Below are 12,104 nucleotides of genomic sequence, written 5' to 3'. Positions count from 1 at the left end.
TACCAAATCGTTGGGCGCCATGTAGTGTAGTTCCTGTATCCCTGATAGGCTCTGCGCATTGGAATAATTTACACTATAGTTGTGGCATAGGACTGAGGTTAGTATGCCTCTATCGAGTACATTAAACATAATTACTTGTGTGTGTGTGCCAGCTAATTCAGAGGTCACTAGAAACGTCTCGAATAAACAAGAAGGGATTCGTTTCTGACAACCGCATAAACATGACAACTTTGTTTCCCCTAGAATCGGAACAGTCTCAGAATCGTGGAAATAATAGATAACAGTTTCACTCAGTCAATCATGCATGATTAGTTTCTACAGAGTTTACACAGAAATAGGTTGAAGGGCGTTTCAATAAAAATGGTTTATTGGACAGTCTTATTTCTCGTGCAAGAGATATGAACTGCTACATTCGTAAGATAGAATGCGAAGTATAATAAGTACAGCGTTAGCAGTAAGTGTAGAAAATATTGCAATAATAACATGGTTTGTGGCTATTACATTTATTCATAAAAATACATACATGAATAGCACAGGCTAAAATGTGAATACTCATCTGGTGCTTCTAGCTAGTTCTACTCCAGTGTACCTAACCTAAGTGTAGTACGAGGTAAGAAGTGGGTGCTGTTTTTCTAAAGTCTAGTTTAGCTATAGTTAGGATTGGTGTTGCCAAGATTTGCCAAAAGTCCCAGTAGGTTCTAGTCTGCTCCATAGCTCAGAATGAAAGAGGTTGGAATCTCTTTCCGGGTCTCAATCTCTAACACCCCACAAGGGGAGACAGAAACACTGGAGCTGGATTCTCTGCGAGGAGGATGACGGCGTCTGGTCAGTGCGTCAGGCGGGGACTCGAATTCCTTCCGAAGTTGCTGTGGCGAGCTGCAGCCGAGCCATGCAAGTATGCAGCCATGCAGTTGGTAGGTAGCCGTGCCTTGCCATGGCAAGTGAAGATATATTTATACCTTGAAGGTGTTTAGGAATGCCAGTATTGACGTACAAGTCGGCAGAGGAAAGTCATGAATGAACCCCTAAGGAATAGATGTTCATGCATAATAAATGAGTTCTTGGAGAAATCAATAATCCAAGCAAGGGGAAGTCCTAAAGCCTTAAGAGTCTGGTTTTCCAAGAACTCGTTGTGATGTGGATGGACGGATGTAGGTGGCCATGCCTGTATTTGTTTAGCATGGATAATGCCTAAATAAGGGTTGGATTTCTATGCCTAAATACGGGCAATGTGAATTGTGCCTATATAAGGGTATAAATCGGGAAACATATATACGGTATCTAAAACGACACATAACATTACTCTGGTGCAAATTCTGTCTGTTCTGCAGATGGTATGGGGTCCTCAGACTTGCAGAATTATTATTTTCATATACCCATCCTGCATTCCCACAGATGCTACCTGTGGTTCACTGTGGGATCTGAACACTTCCAATTTCCTGTGCTGCCTTTCGGCCTCATCTCTGCCCCTAGGGTGTTTACAAAAGTGAAGGTGGCATTTGCAGCTCATCTTCCAAGGTCAGAGATACATATATTTCCATATCTTTATGACAGGTTACATTCGGAAAACGGTTACCCTCTCAACTTCTCAGGTTCTCCATCAGTGAACCGAAAACCCACCTGAGTACTATCTAAGTGATTCCCTTTATAGGGTCAATACTGGACACAGTGGTGTTCAAGGCCTTTCACAGCCCTAGTGGGTCCTGGACATTCAGAATATGATCCCAATATTCCAAGCATCCTGTGTTCCAAATGGCACAAGTGGGCCTTACCGTAGAACCTCACATTTCAGTTGACTCAGAACTAGAGTAAGGTGTTCTCTTGATTTGGATCTCAAAGGAGGTATTAAAGAATCTGCAGTTGTGGCAGACAGATGCTGATTTGATGTGTGGCAGGCTACTCTCCTTTCCGCACCCAGGCTTCTCAATAGTGACAAAGGCATTGCTGATGAGTTGGAGGAGCAAAATGAGAGAGGTAGGATCAGAGTCATCTGGGTTTAGACAGAAGGCCAGTCCTGTATGCATTCCTTCTCTTGCCTTGAGTTCTGAGGTAAGTTTGGCCAGGTCACAACGAAGTGGTACTATAACACTGCATTGGAGCCAGGAGAGTGTGATACCCAGTTAACTTGGGTTTGAACGGGTGCCCTCAGATCTGGCTTCCTCTTTGGGAGGACCTATTCTCTAAGCAACACAGAAGGGTCAGAACAAGTATCTCCACAACTTACGTAGACATGCATGGATATTGAGCGGCAGCAGCTGAGCTCTGTCCAATCACCACCCGCGGTAGGGGATGACATCCTCACAGCTAGATGTCCTTCAATGAAACCCCTTATGCTGAACATTTTAAGCTGTTTGTAGCCTGGTGTGGAATCCTGCATCTTGATCCACTACAGATCAAGCTTTTTTTGTTTTGTTGTTAGCCCAGAAAGGCCTTGCAGTGAGTGCAGTCAAACATTACATGTCAGCCATTTCTACTTTTTTGTGTTACCCTCAATCTTCTCTACTCAAAGCATGTGTTGTGATGTGTTTCCACCTGCTGCTCAGTCAGTGTGACTATGATGATGGAATGTTGGTGTGTGAGGTGGCAGTGGAATGTTGGTGAGGGAGAGAGTCTGTTGGTGGATGGGCTGAGCAGAAGGAAGGCTGGTTCTGGTGGGGCTTCTCTACTTGATAACATCTATCCTGAATAAACCTACTTGACTAATATACATGGAACTGGACCTGCTTTCAGAAAGGAGCAATGCAAGCCTCCCTCGTAAACAGGTGCTGCAGGGAGAAAGCATTGCAATCCTCCAGAAAAACAAGTATCGGAGCATGGCCATCTGTCCATTGAGGTGGGCACTTTTTCAGAGGCTCTGTGTGAGACCCGGCTTTTCCCTGGGGCAATGTGGCTAGAGATGAGCTACCAATCTGCACAGCGTTGGTAGACCAGATGAAGACTTCCTGCTCATGGCCAGATGCGTGTATGAATACACTAAAAGAAAGAAGCAGGGAGGGTGAACAAGACATGGAGTGTTGCTTGGGGGGTGCTAGAGTGTACTTACTGTGTTCAATTGTCTCTGCCCCAGGGATCCTGCTTTTATCACGACAAATGGTGACCAGATGAAGGCTTCCTGCTCATGGGCAGATGCGTGTACAAATACACTAAAAGAAAGATGCAGGGAGGGTGGTCAAGACATGGAATGTTGGTTGGGGATTGCTAGAGTGTACTTACTGTGTTCAATTGTCTCTGCCCCAGGGATACTGCTTTTATCGCGACAAATAATGATACTGCAAATCATACCAATTAATTTCTGAGTTATTACATCAGACCCAATAACTCAGTCATCGACAGTGAGTCTATAAGTAAACAATTCAATAGAGGGATTAAAGACCGAGGCTGCCATCAGGCAGTGTGTAGGAGGACATGCACTCCTGTGGCGTCTAACGAGTTAGGCTGAGATGCCACGCATGTAACCCGAGTATACAGCCAGACAAAACCCAATTCCACATCACAATTAAGACCTTGGGGTTATCTCTACAGTGATAGATCCATTGAAACCTGTGATATGTCAACCTTGAAGATGAAAAGGGAAAGCGAAGTGGGTAGGCTCAGATTTTATAAGCAAAAGAGGAAATAAGCAAAAGAGGAAAATACCGTTCTCCTAAGAGCACTACAATGCCTGCGGAGATCCATTGTTATCTTGACTGTGAACAGAGAGAGATTGCAGTCATCTGCCTGGATGAGAAATATGACACGCTAAATGAAAGGGTGACCATGTTGGTGAAGAAAACGAGGCACAGTGTAGGAAAGTTGGAGGACCTATCTAACCAACAAGCATAAAACACACTAGAACTCTCCATCCTTGGGAAACAAGTGGCCACATTGATAAAAGACAACAGATTCATGACCGGTAGAAGGAAGACTCTAGAAAAGTTGACGAGCAGAAGGAAATCATAATAACAACCTGGTAGATAGTGGCATTGGAGTTTAATGTTGGGGAAGGCTCCCTTTGTGTGTACATATGCCATAGAACAAAATTGAAACCGAGACTCAAAAGGAGAGGGGGTGAAAGGTATCCCACAGTTACCTTCGAAGTGTCTAATTTCCTGACTGCAAGAGGTAAGTACGATTTACCAGTTGACAAAAGACATAGAATTCTGCTGTTGCCTCACCTGTCAACTTATACAATGCGGAAATGGAAAACCTAAGACATTTTCTGCATGGTCACACTGGATTTGTTTGCTTTTTATTGGACACTATATTTTTCCTGACTTTAGAACTCTGTGCACTTTGCACCCAACTAGTAGTAAAGTACCTGTGTTCCCCTTTTAACATGCTCGAAATGGGAGAGTCTTTATTGGTAAATGTATCATATATTTCCAATTTAAATCTCACTGAAGTGGCTCATCCTAGAGGTACATATTATCTCCCAACTTGCCCACATTACTCATAAGGCTCTGCACACTGTCCCCTAGCATATCTGACTCGGAAACTAACAATCTCAGGTGGAGAGTGTTTCTTCAGAGTGAGGACTCCCTTATGGAAAGTTCATATTTTAAAAACATTAAAAAAAAACACTTGAGCACCCTTTCTCATGTAGTGCCATCAGCATTTTGGGATCCTATCCCTGCGAACATCAGGGAAGTCTCCTTTAATGAGATTTTTGAGAGAGGACTAAAGCATCTACTTTGGGAATGTAATTTCTTAGAATGTGGGACTAGACTCAATTGTTTTATAAAAGGATTTGACAATAAACTTCCCCTTCATTCTTTACTCTGATTGTATGTATTTGTTCAGCATCCCTGTAAGGCTACAGTCCAGAATATATTTTATTTGTTCATTCCATAAGGAAAGTAACACTATTCTAAAACTATCCTATATTTTACATAGAGAAAATTGCTTCCCCATAGGCGCCCGACTGGGCACTGTCCCCACCAATCACAACACTGCCATTGCAGCGTTGTGATTGGCTAACGGGAGTTGAGGGAGGAGAACAGGAAAGCAGAAGGAAAACGCAGGACACCGACAGGGGGGAGGCAGCACGGGACCTGGCAAGGTAGTTTTTTATGTGTTCCAAATGGCTTACTGCCTTGTCAGCTTATTGCTGGGTCTAAGAGGGTCTAAGAGATTTGCTTTCATGTTTCGCCTGGGGCATGAGACAAGTTCTGTTAGCCTAGTGGGGTTCTTTGCTTTTCCCCGGTGTGCTTTCCTGCTTTGCCTCATCTCTTGGGTTCTGTTGAAGCCTATGCGTGGTGCGGTGGTCTTTCACTTTTTTGACCTCAATTCCCAGTCCTTGTAGAGGACAGGATCTGATGTGTGTGTTTTGCCTTTATCGTCCCTTTGTCAGGGGAAGTGGCTAAAACAAATTTTAGACGAAGAGCTAGGTCATATTGTGCCTGGAAGGAAGATGCACACACCTCATGTTGCAAATTCTGGATAACTTGTAGTTCACATGGAAGTAATCAGTCCATTCGAATTCCACGGCTCCCCATATCCTTGTCATCTACCAAATAAAATCTGTCACTGTTTTTCCTGACTGTATACTCCTTAATTAATCTTTTCTGTGGACACCAACCGTATTCCTTCCAGACAGTTCCTTGCTTTGCAGATATAAATTTATACGTTATAAATCAGAATCTTCTTCTTGTCCAGGGCTGGAACGTCTGGGGCGTGTATGGGTCAATTTATTAGCATTCTGTGGCTGTAGAAACCATAAAAAAGAAGCAATATCTGTGGTCAAGAGATCTTAATGCACTCGTGTCTCTAACAGGAGGCAAGTGGTTCTCTTTTACACATGACATAAAATATGCAAGAACAGCAGTTTACTTGTCACACTTCACCCGTTGATGTACACACTCAGCTGATTAAACTCAAATGTTGAGGGCTGCAGTGATGTGCGAGCCATATATACTGAAACTATTACAGCCTAAATGTCTGAAAAGAGCTGGCCCTGAACTTAGTTGTATTCCACAGACGCAAATCGTTTTCAGCATTCCTCGATCCTAGCTCTTGACTGTTTTATGACGTTTCTTGACTGTTTTATGTCCTTCTAGAACTTGTTGTTTGTTCAATCCTTGTCTGAACATTGCCAAATCCCAACTGCTTCTTCGGGTCACTCTCTCTTTCTTCTGTCGCCTTTCTTAATCCAATACTTGCCTCACGTGTTTACGTTGCTATTTTCTCCTACCAGTGCCCTTAATTCAGTAGTCTGTGTTTTTAACGCGCTGAGCCATCAGAGCAGTGCTCCCAAAACTTTTTAGAACCACATGGATCCATGGGGCATATTACCAACCAATAGAGATAATTTTTGTCTCTAACTTGTTTAGAGACAAACATTATCGCCGCACATCGGCGATTTTTATCGCAGATAAACCTTGCTATTAGCAAGGTTTATCGCAAATGCGATAAAAAACGGCCGCAATGCATGAATATCGCTGAAAAGTCAGCGATATTCATGCATTAACGAGCAAATGCTCTTAGCCATGTTATCCACCTCCCATTGGTTAACATGGCTAAGAACTGCTCAGGGCAGGTGTTAGCTTTTGGAGATATTCGCGCTTAGCGCGATTATCTCCAAAAGTTGGTAATAGGAGATAGCGATGTTAGCGACTGTTTCCAGTCGCTAACATCTTGGCACGCCCACTTTGCATGTCATTAGTGATAAATATCACTGACATGCAAAGCGGGGCCCAAGATGGTCGCTATCTCCTATTAGCTGTCGCTAACTGGTGTTAGCGACAGCTTGGTAATAGGGAGATAATTTTATCTCCGCTTTCTTGGCTTTTAAAGCCAAAAAAGCGGAGATAAACCCCCTTGATAATATGCCCCCATGTTTTTAGCCTGACCAACTTTCGCGACGCCACCTAGCTTTAATGGACATGAGGCGGGCGATTATTTAATATAAATAAAGCATCATGTGGCAGCGCTCTGTCATTTACAGATCGCACATTTGAATTTAATTGAAATGGCCACTAAATTTGCACATGCTTACAGTTCTACTGATAAAACTATATGGCACACAAATGATAACGTGTGGAAATCGAGTTTCAGTGAATATTTAGCATTTGCGCATCAACAATTAAACACGTCTTGATTGTTTTGATCCTATTAAAATCTTTGTTTCCATCACACTTCAGAATTATAAAAAAAAGTGCTTTATTTTTCCATTCCAAACTGCTGAATGTGTACAGTTCATTTACAGGTATTTACATTTTGTTGTGTGTTAGAGTTACAAAAAATGACATCCTCCAGCCTTTCTTTTCACTCTTGATGTAACACAGCAAGATTGTCACATAATTCACTTTACTTTACTTAATGTGACTGCAAAGTGAGAGGAGTTTGTAAACACCAATTCCCATTGAAAAGAATATATAAGAAGCAATTTTGCCACCTCGGTTTCGACCAACAGTTTGGGAAACACTGCAGTAGACCATACTTTGCCCTGTCTGTGCTGGAACACACGTGTAACTTTTTTGTTATTTTCTTAATGTCCTACCAGTGGCATACCAAAAGTTGAGGGTGCCACCTGCAAGGCATGCAGAGGGGGTGCACTGCCATTTACCTATCCTTTCCGAAAACGACCACTAAGCAAATCACGTCCTAGGGCCTGATATGGAGTTTAGCAGACGGGTTACTCCACCACAAAAGCAGATACTCCATGAGATGTATTACAATGGCATTGTGTCCTATGGTAATACGGTGGACTGAAAATCCATGAGGTCTGCAAAGAAGTAACCCACCCCCTAAACTCTACATAAGGCCGTAGGGCCTAGATGTAGGTAATAACAAATTACCGAATGGTAAATACCGAATTTTACCGATTCGGTATTCACTATTCGGTAATTGCTATGTAGGTAAAAAAATTCGGTAAAAATACTGAATCGGTAAGATTCCGTAATTACCGATTAGGTAATTACCGAATCAGTATTTGCCATTGATTCCTATGGGCCTGGAAGCCCATAGGATTCAATAGCAAATACCGATTCGGTAATTACCGAATCTGTAAAATTACCGATTTTTACAAGGGGGACAGGGTGTCACTTTGACACCCTGTTGCACCCCTGTTTCTGGCTTGTGTGCCATGTGACACACAGACATGCCCTTAGGGCATGTCTGTGTGTCACATGGCATAGGTGTACATGCACAGATGTGCATGTACACTGGAATTCGTTATTTACCATGGAATAGTGTTCCATGGTAAATAACGATGCGGTACGGGCTTGTGGCACTGATTACAGTGCCACCTATATATTGATTTACAGAATCGGTAAATTTACCAATTCGGTATTTTACCGATTCTGTAAATTTACCGAATCGGTAAATATACCGATTCTGTAAATTAGGCCTACCTACATGCCAAATCCCAAATACCGACCGGTAATTGGCGTCCTATATCGGGCCCCTAGTGTCTGACATCCTCTATCAGCTGAGGATCTTTAACATGGAAAAGGCAATTGCTCACTTTCCCTCTTGTAGAATTACATTATCTATTAGAAAATGGGTCAATAGTTGTGTGGCCAGCACAACGAATGGGTCCTTACTTATCCACCACTAGGAACCAAACACCCCATTGTAGCGCTTGACACTCATGGGGGGGCGTTGCAGAGCAATTCAATGATTACTCAAGGGAGGTGGTGTCGGATAGAAATCTCATTCACAGATACACATTAATAACACCCAATAAATGATTGTCCAGTCTGTGCTTTTTCTTTTCTTTTGAAAAAAGGTAAAAACACATTTATTACACACACACTACTCCATCCTATGCAGAAATTTACAAATATACACAAGCTGATGGAAATTCTTTTTGGATGACATTATGTAATCATTCTTACCCCTCCCAAAGGGAGGTTTGGAGCAACAAATTGCGTCAATTTACCTGTTTTAAAGATGCAGTAATGGAAAATCACTTTGAATGAGCATGCATTATTATTGTCAATAAAGCATGTTTAGTTGGCATATGAGTGGTTGTCAGCATCAACACTTCATTAAAGCATTCATAACATGAAAAGCTCACATTAACCATTTTCAGGCCACAAATGATTGCAGCCTTAACCTTTGCCTTCAGAGGGCACATCATTCCAAGATGTTGAACGAAAGTTTCATCAAAGAGACGGCTTTACAACAAGGTAAAATCCTTGAGGGGTTTTCTTTGTAATGATTACCCTATCCTAGGATGCAGACTTTTTAAATGTGCATGGGGGAGACTGTGCTGCTCCTCTAGCTTCCCCACATATTGGGCATCCCTTTGGTGGTGACCCCGCTCTCCTCTGGCCACCACACAGCCAAAATGAGGGAATTTTGTAAGGAAATGTGGAAGGACATTATGGGGTGATTCTACCGCTTAGTGGTGCTTATGAGATCAGCAGCTCTCCCACTGCAGAGAGCTGCAGAGCATTTCCTTTTCCTCATTTATTTTATTTAGTGCAGCCTTGCGCCAAAGCTTCTTTGTCTTCGGGGTGTCGGGGTATTGGCGAGCAGCTCAGGGAGCTCACCCCTGGCTGATCTCACCATTTCCTCACACAGCCAGCACCTTCATGTGATGCTGCAGGAGCCGACTCTTCACTTTGGCCTGCTCGCTCCTGCGGTCAGACGCGTGTAGTACTGCAACCTTCGTCCCGGTTCTCAGGTGTTGTAAGGGAACCAGCCTGATTGGTCCTGGGGAGTACTCCACTTTTCCTCGGGTCAATCAAGGTCGGGGTCCTGGGGCCTGATGGCAGTCAGGGGGTTCCTCCTACCAATTGTTGATGTTATCTGCCTCCAAGACCAGTGTCCACCAGAAAAGTACAACAAAAAGAGAGCTCTCTCCCATGTGTAGGACCTTTTAAGTGGCGGCAGGAGTGTTCAGCAGGGCCGCGCCTCTGGCCAATACTGATGTTCAACATCATCACTCCGCCCCTGTCCCAACCTCCCTGCACAGTCTTCTGGGATAGCTCAAAATGGCCTCACCCAGGAGTCACTTGCCACATGTGTTCTGGAAATCTCAGGGCCTTCCCCCAGCAAATCTTCCAAGGAGCCCCACTCTGGCTTGGGTCTAGAGGTCTGGACTTTCTCCTTTCTGGAGTGGCCTGGGGCAGGCCCTCTTCTAGGCACAGAATGACAGCTGGCTGGTTGATGCAGAACGGTCTGCCCCACCCCTTCCTTCTGAGGAGCTGACCTAATCAAGGGTAATAGCTCCCTTTGTGGGTGAGGTCTTTGTTCCTGCTGCTAGAGGGAAAAGTAATTCACCTAGCACAGCAGGGGACAAAAGGCCTAGGCTCTGATCCTGAGCTGAGTCACAGAAATATGGCATTGCTGGATGACCCATAAACTGTACAGATATGCTTTTGGACTCAACAGAATAGTTCGTTTTACACAGATTACAGTGTACATTGGTGTGACTCTGTAGCTTCTACCAGAAAGAGAACTGGAGCTGCGCCCTAAGGCAGCCTTTCCAATAGGAGTATAATAGAGTGCCCCTACAGTCAAACAGTGAAGGACACTGACTATCCCTTACATGTGTACACCTACATTATAGGGCCTATCCCAGGTCACTGCCTAATTATGCATAGTCTCTTCTGCACCGGGTTACCTGGGTGCAGTTACTGGGCTGCCAACGACAGGAGTCTAGCACATGCAGCCCTCTCACATGCTCACACACGTTCACATGTAACCAGCCAAGTGCCCCTTCAGCTTTTTCTTAAAGGGTGGACACTGGCAGTAAACATGCGCAGTCCATTTTACCATGAGTTAGCTGTGGGTGAGTCACAGGTTATGAGGCTCCCCCACAGTAAAAGGTGAAAAACCAGAAAAACCAAAAAGCAAACAATCGGGGCGGATAAGATGGTCAGAACCACCTTCCCACATTATCATAGTGAAGTATGTTGTTTTTACTGTCCCTCTACTAGTAGACTTTTCCAGAATGAGTATCTAGAATCTTTAGGGCTGGGCCTGAGAATGTGTTCCTAACCTACTTAAAGCATTCTCAGGCCCACCACCAGGATGCTCAAGCCGTGTTTCTCCTTATTAAGACAGATATGCCTCTCTTTCACTCTGTTACTGTTGTAGGGCTTCATGTTTTTTGAGGTTGGAAGAGGAGCAGCAGTGCTGTATGGGAAGCAGGTTAAATTAGACAGTGTTAATAAGGAAGGTATTATGGGTAAGAAATTATAATTTGATTGTATATAAAGCACTGACATCATGTGATATTCATGCAAGCATGCAGAATTACAGTAAATATACAATTTTTGAGCGGTTGAGATGGCCGCTCTGGAGTTCATCTCTCTGATCAGGATCTAACATTTGTATATTAGATCCTGATCAGAGAGGTGAAATCCAGATCGCCCATCTCAACCTCGGATCTTAGGAGCAGGTTTATTACTCTGTCACACTAATGTACTGGGATTAGAATCTATGTTCTGCAGATTTAAAGCAGATCTTCGACACATGAGCTCAACAGCCTGATCTCTCTTATTTGAATTTTAGCCTATTATCACAGGGTACACATGCATGTGTGAAACATGCGCCCCACTCTGTGAGCTATGTTAATAGCTGATATTAAGCTCTTTTTAGAAAGCACTACAGTGTTCTATGTTTTACTCAGGGTGCAGTAATTCTAATTGTGCAGTGATTTATTATACAGTCTCAGGATTACAGGAAATAGAAAACACTTAAATTTCACAAATAAATAGAGTTAAACCGAGGCAAGAAATATAAAGTATTGTTAATAATGAATTTATTATTATTCACCTGCATCTAGAATTTGATCTGAAGGGTCCATAGATCTCTGTAGCAGATTTGCTGAACTATATTGCCACAAAAGAAGATCTGTTTCCACATCATACTAAAAGGCTTTACGCAGATTTACTTTATAGTGATACAACTACCTGTACTTCCTATAGGTCAGAATAGAGATGCTTTGCAAGAGTACATTGGGTGTGTCAGTACCAAGATACCAGTACCTGCTGCAAGTAAGGTGAAGCCTCATTGTGAGTTCTATATGTTTTAGTGCTTGTGTACTAGTGCATGATGGAAGTTGGGATGGAAGTGATTTGGAGGAGCTTTACATAGTTCTGAAAACCAGAGTCCCAAAGATAAAGGGGGATAGGAAATCAGGGTAAAATTACAAGACCTTTGTGGATGAT

This window comes from Lissotriton helveticus, chromosome 3_1, assembly GCF_964261635.1.
Source record: "Lissotriton helveticus chromosome 3_1, aLisHel1.1, whole genome shotgun sequence".
In the NCBI taxonomy this organism is placed as follows: Eukaryota; Metazoa; Chordata; class Amphibia; order Caudata; family Salamandridae; genus Lissotriton; species Lissotriton helveticus.
The sequence above is the reverse complement of the archived record's forward strand: the minus strand, read 5'-3'. Positions refer to the sequence as shown.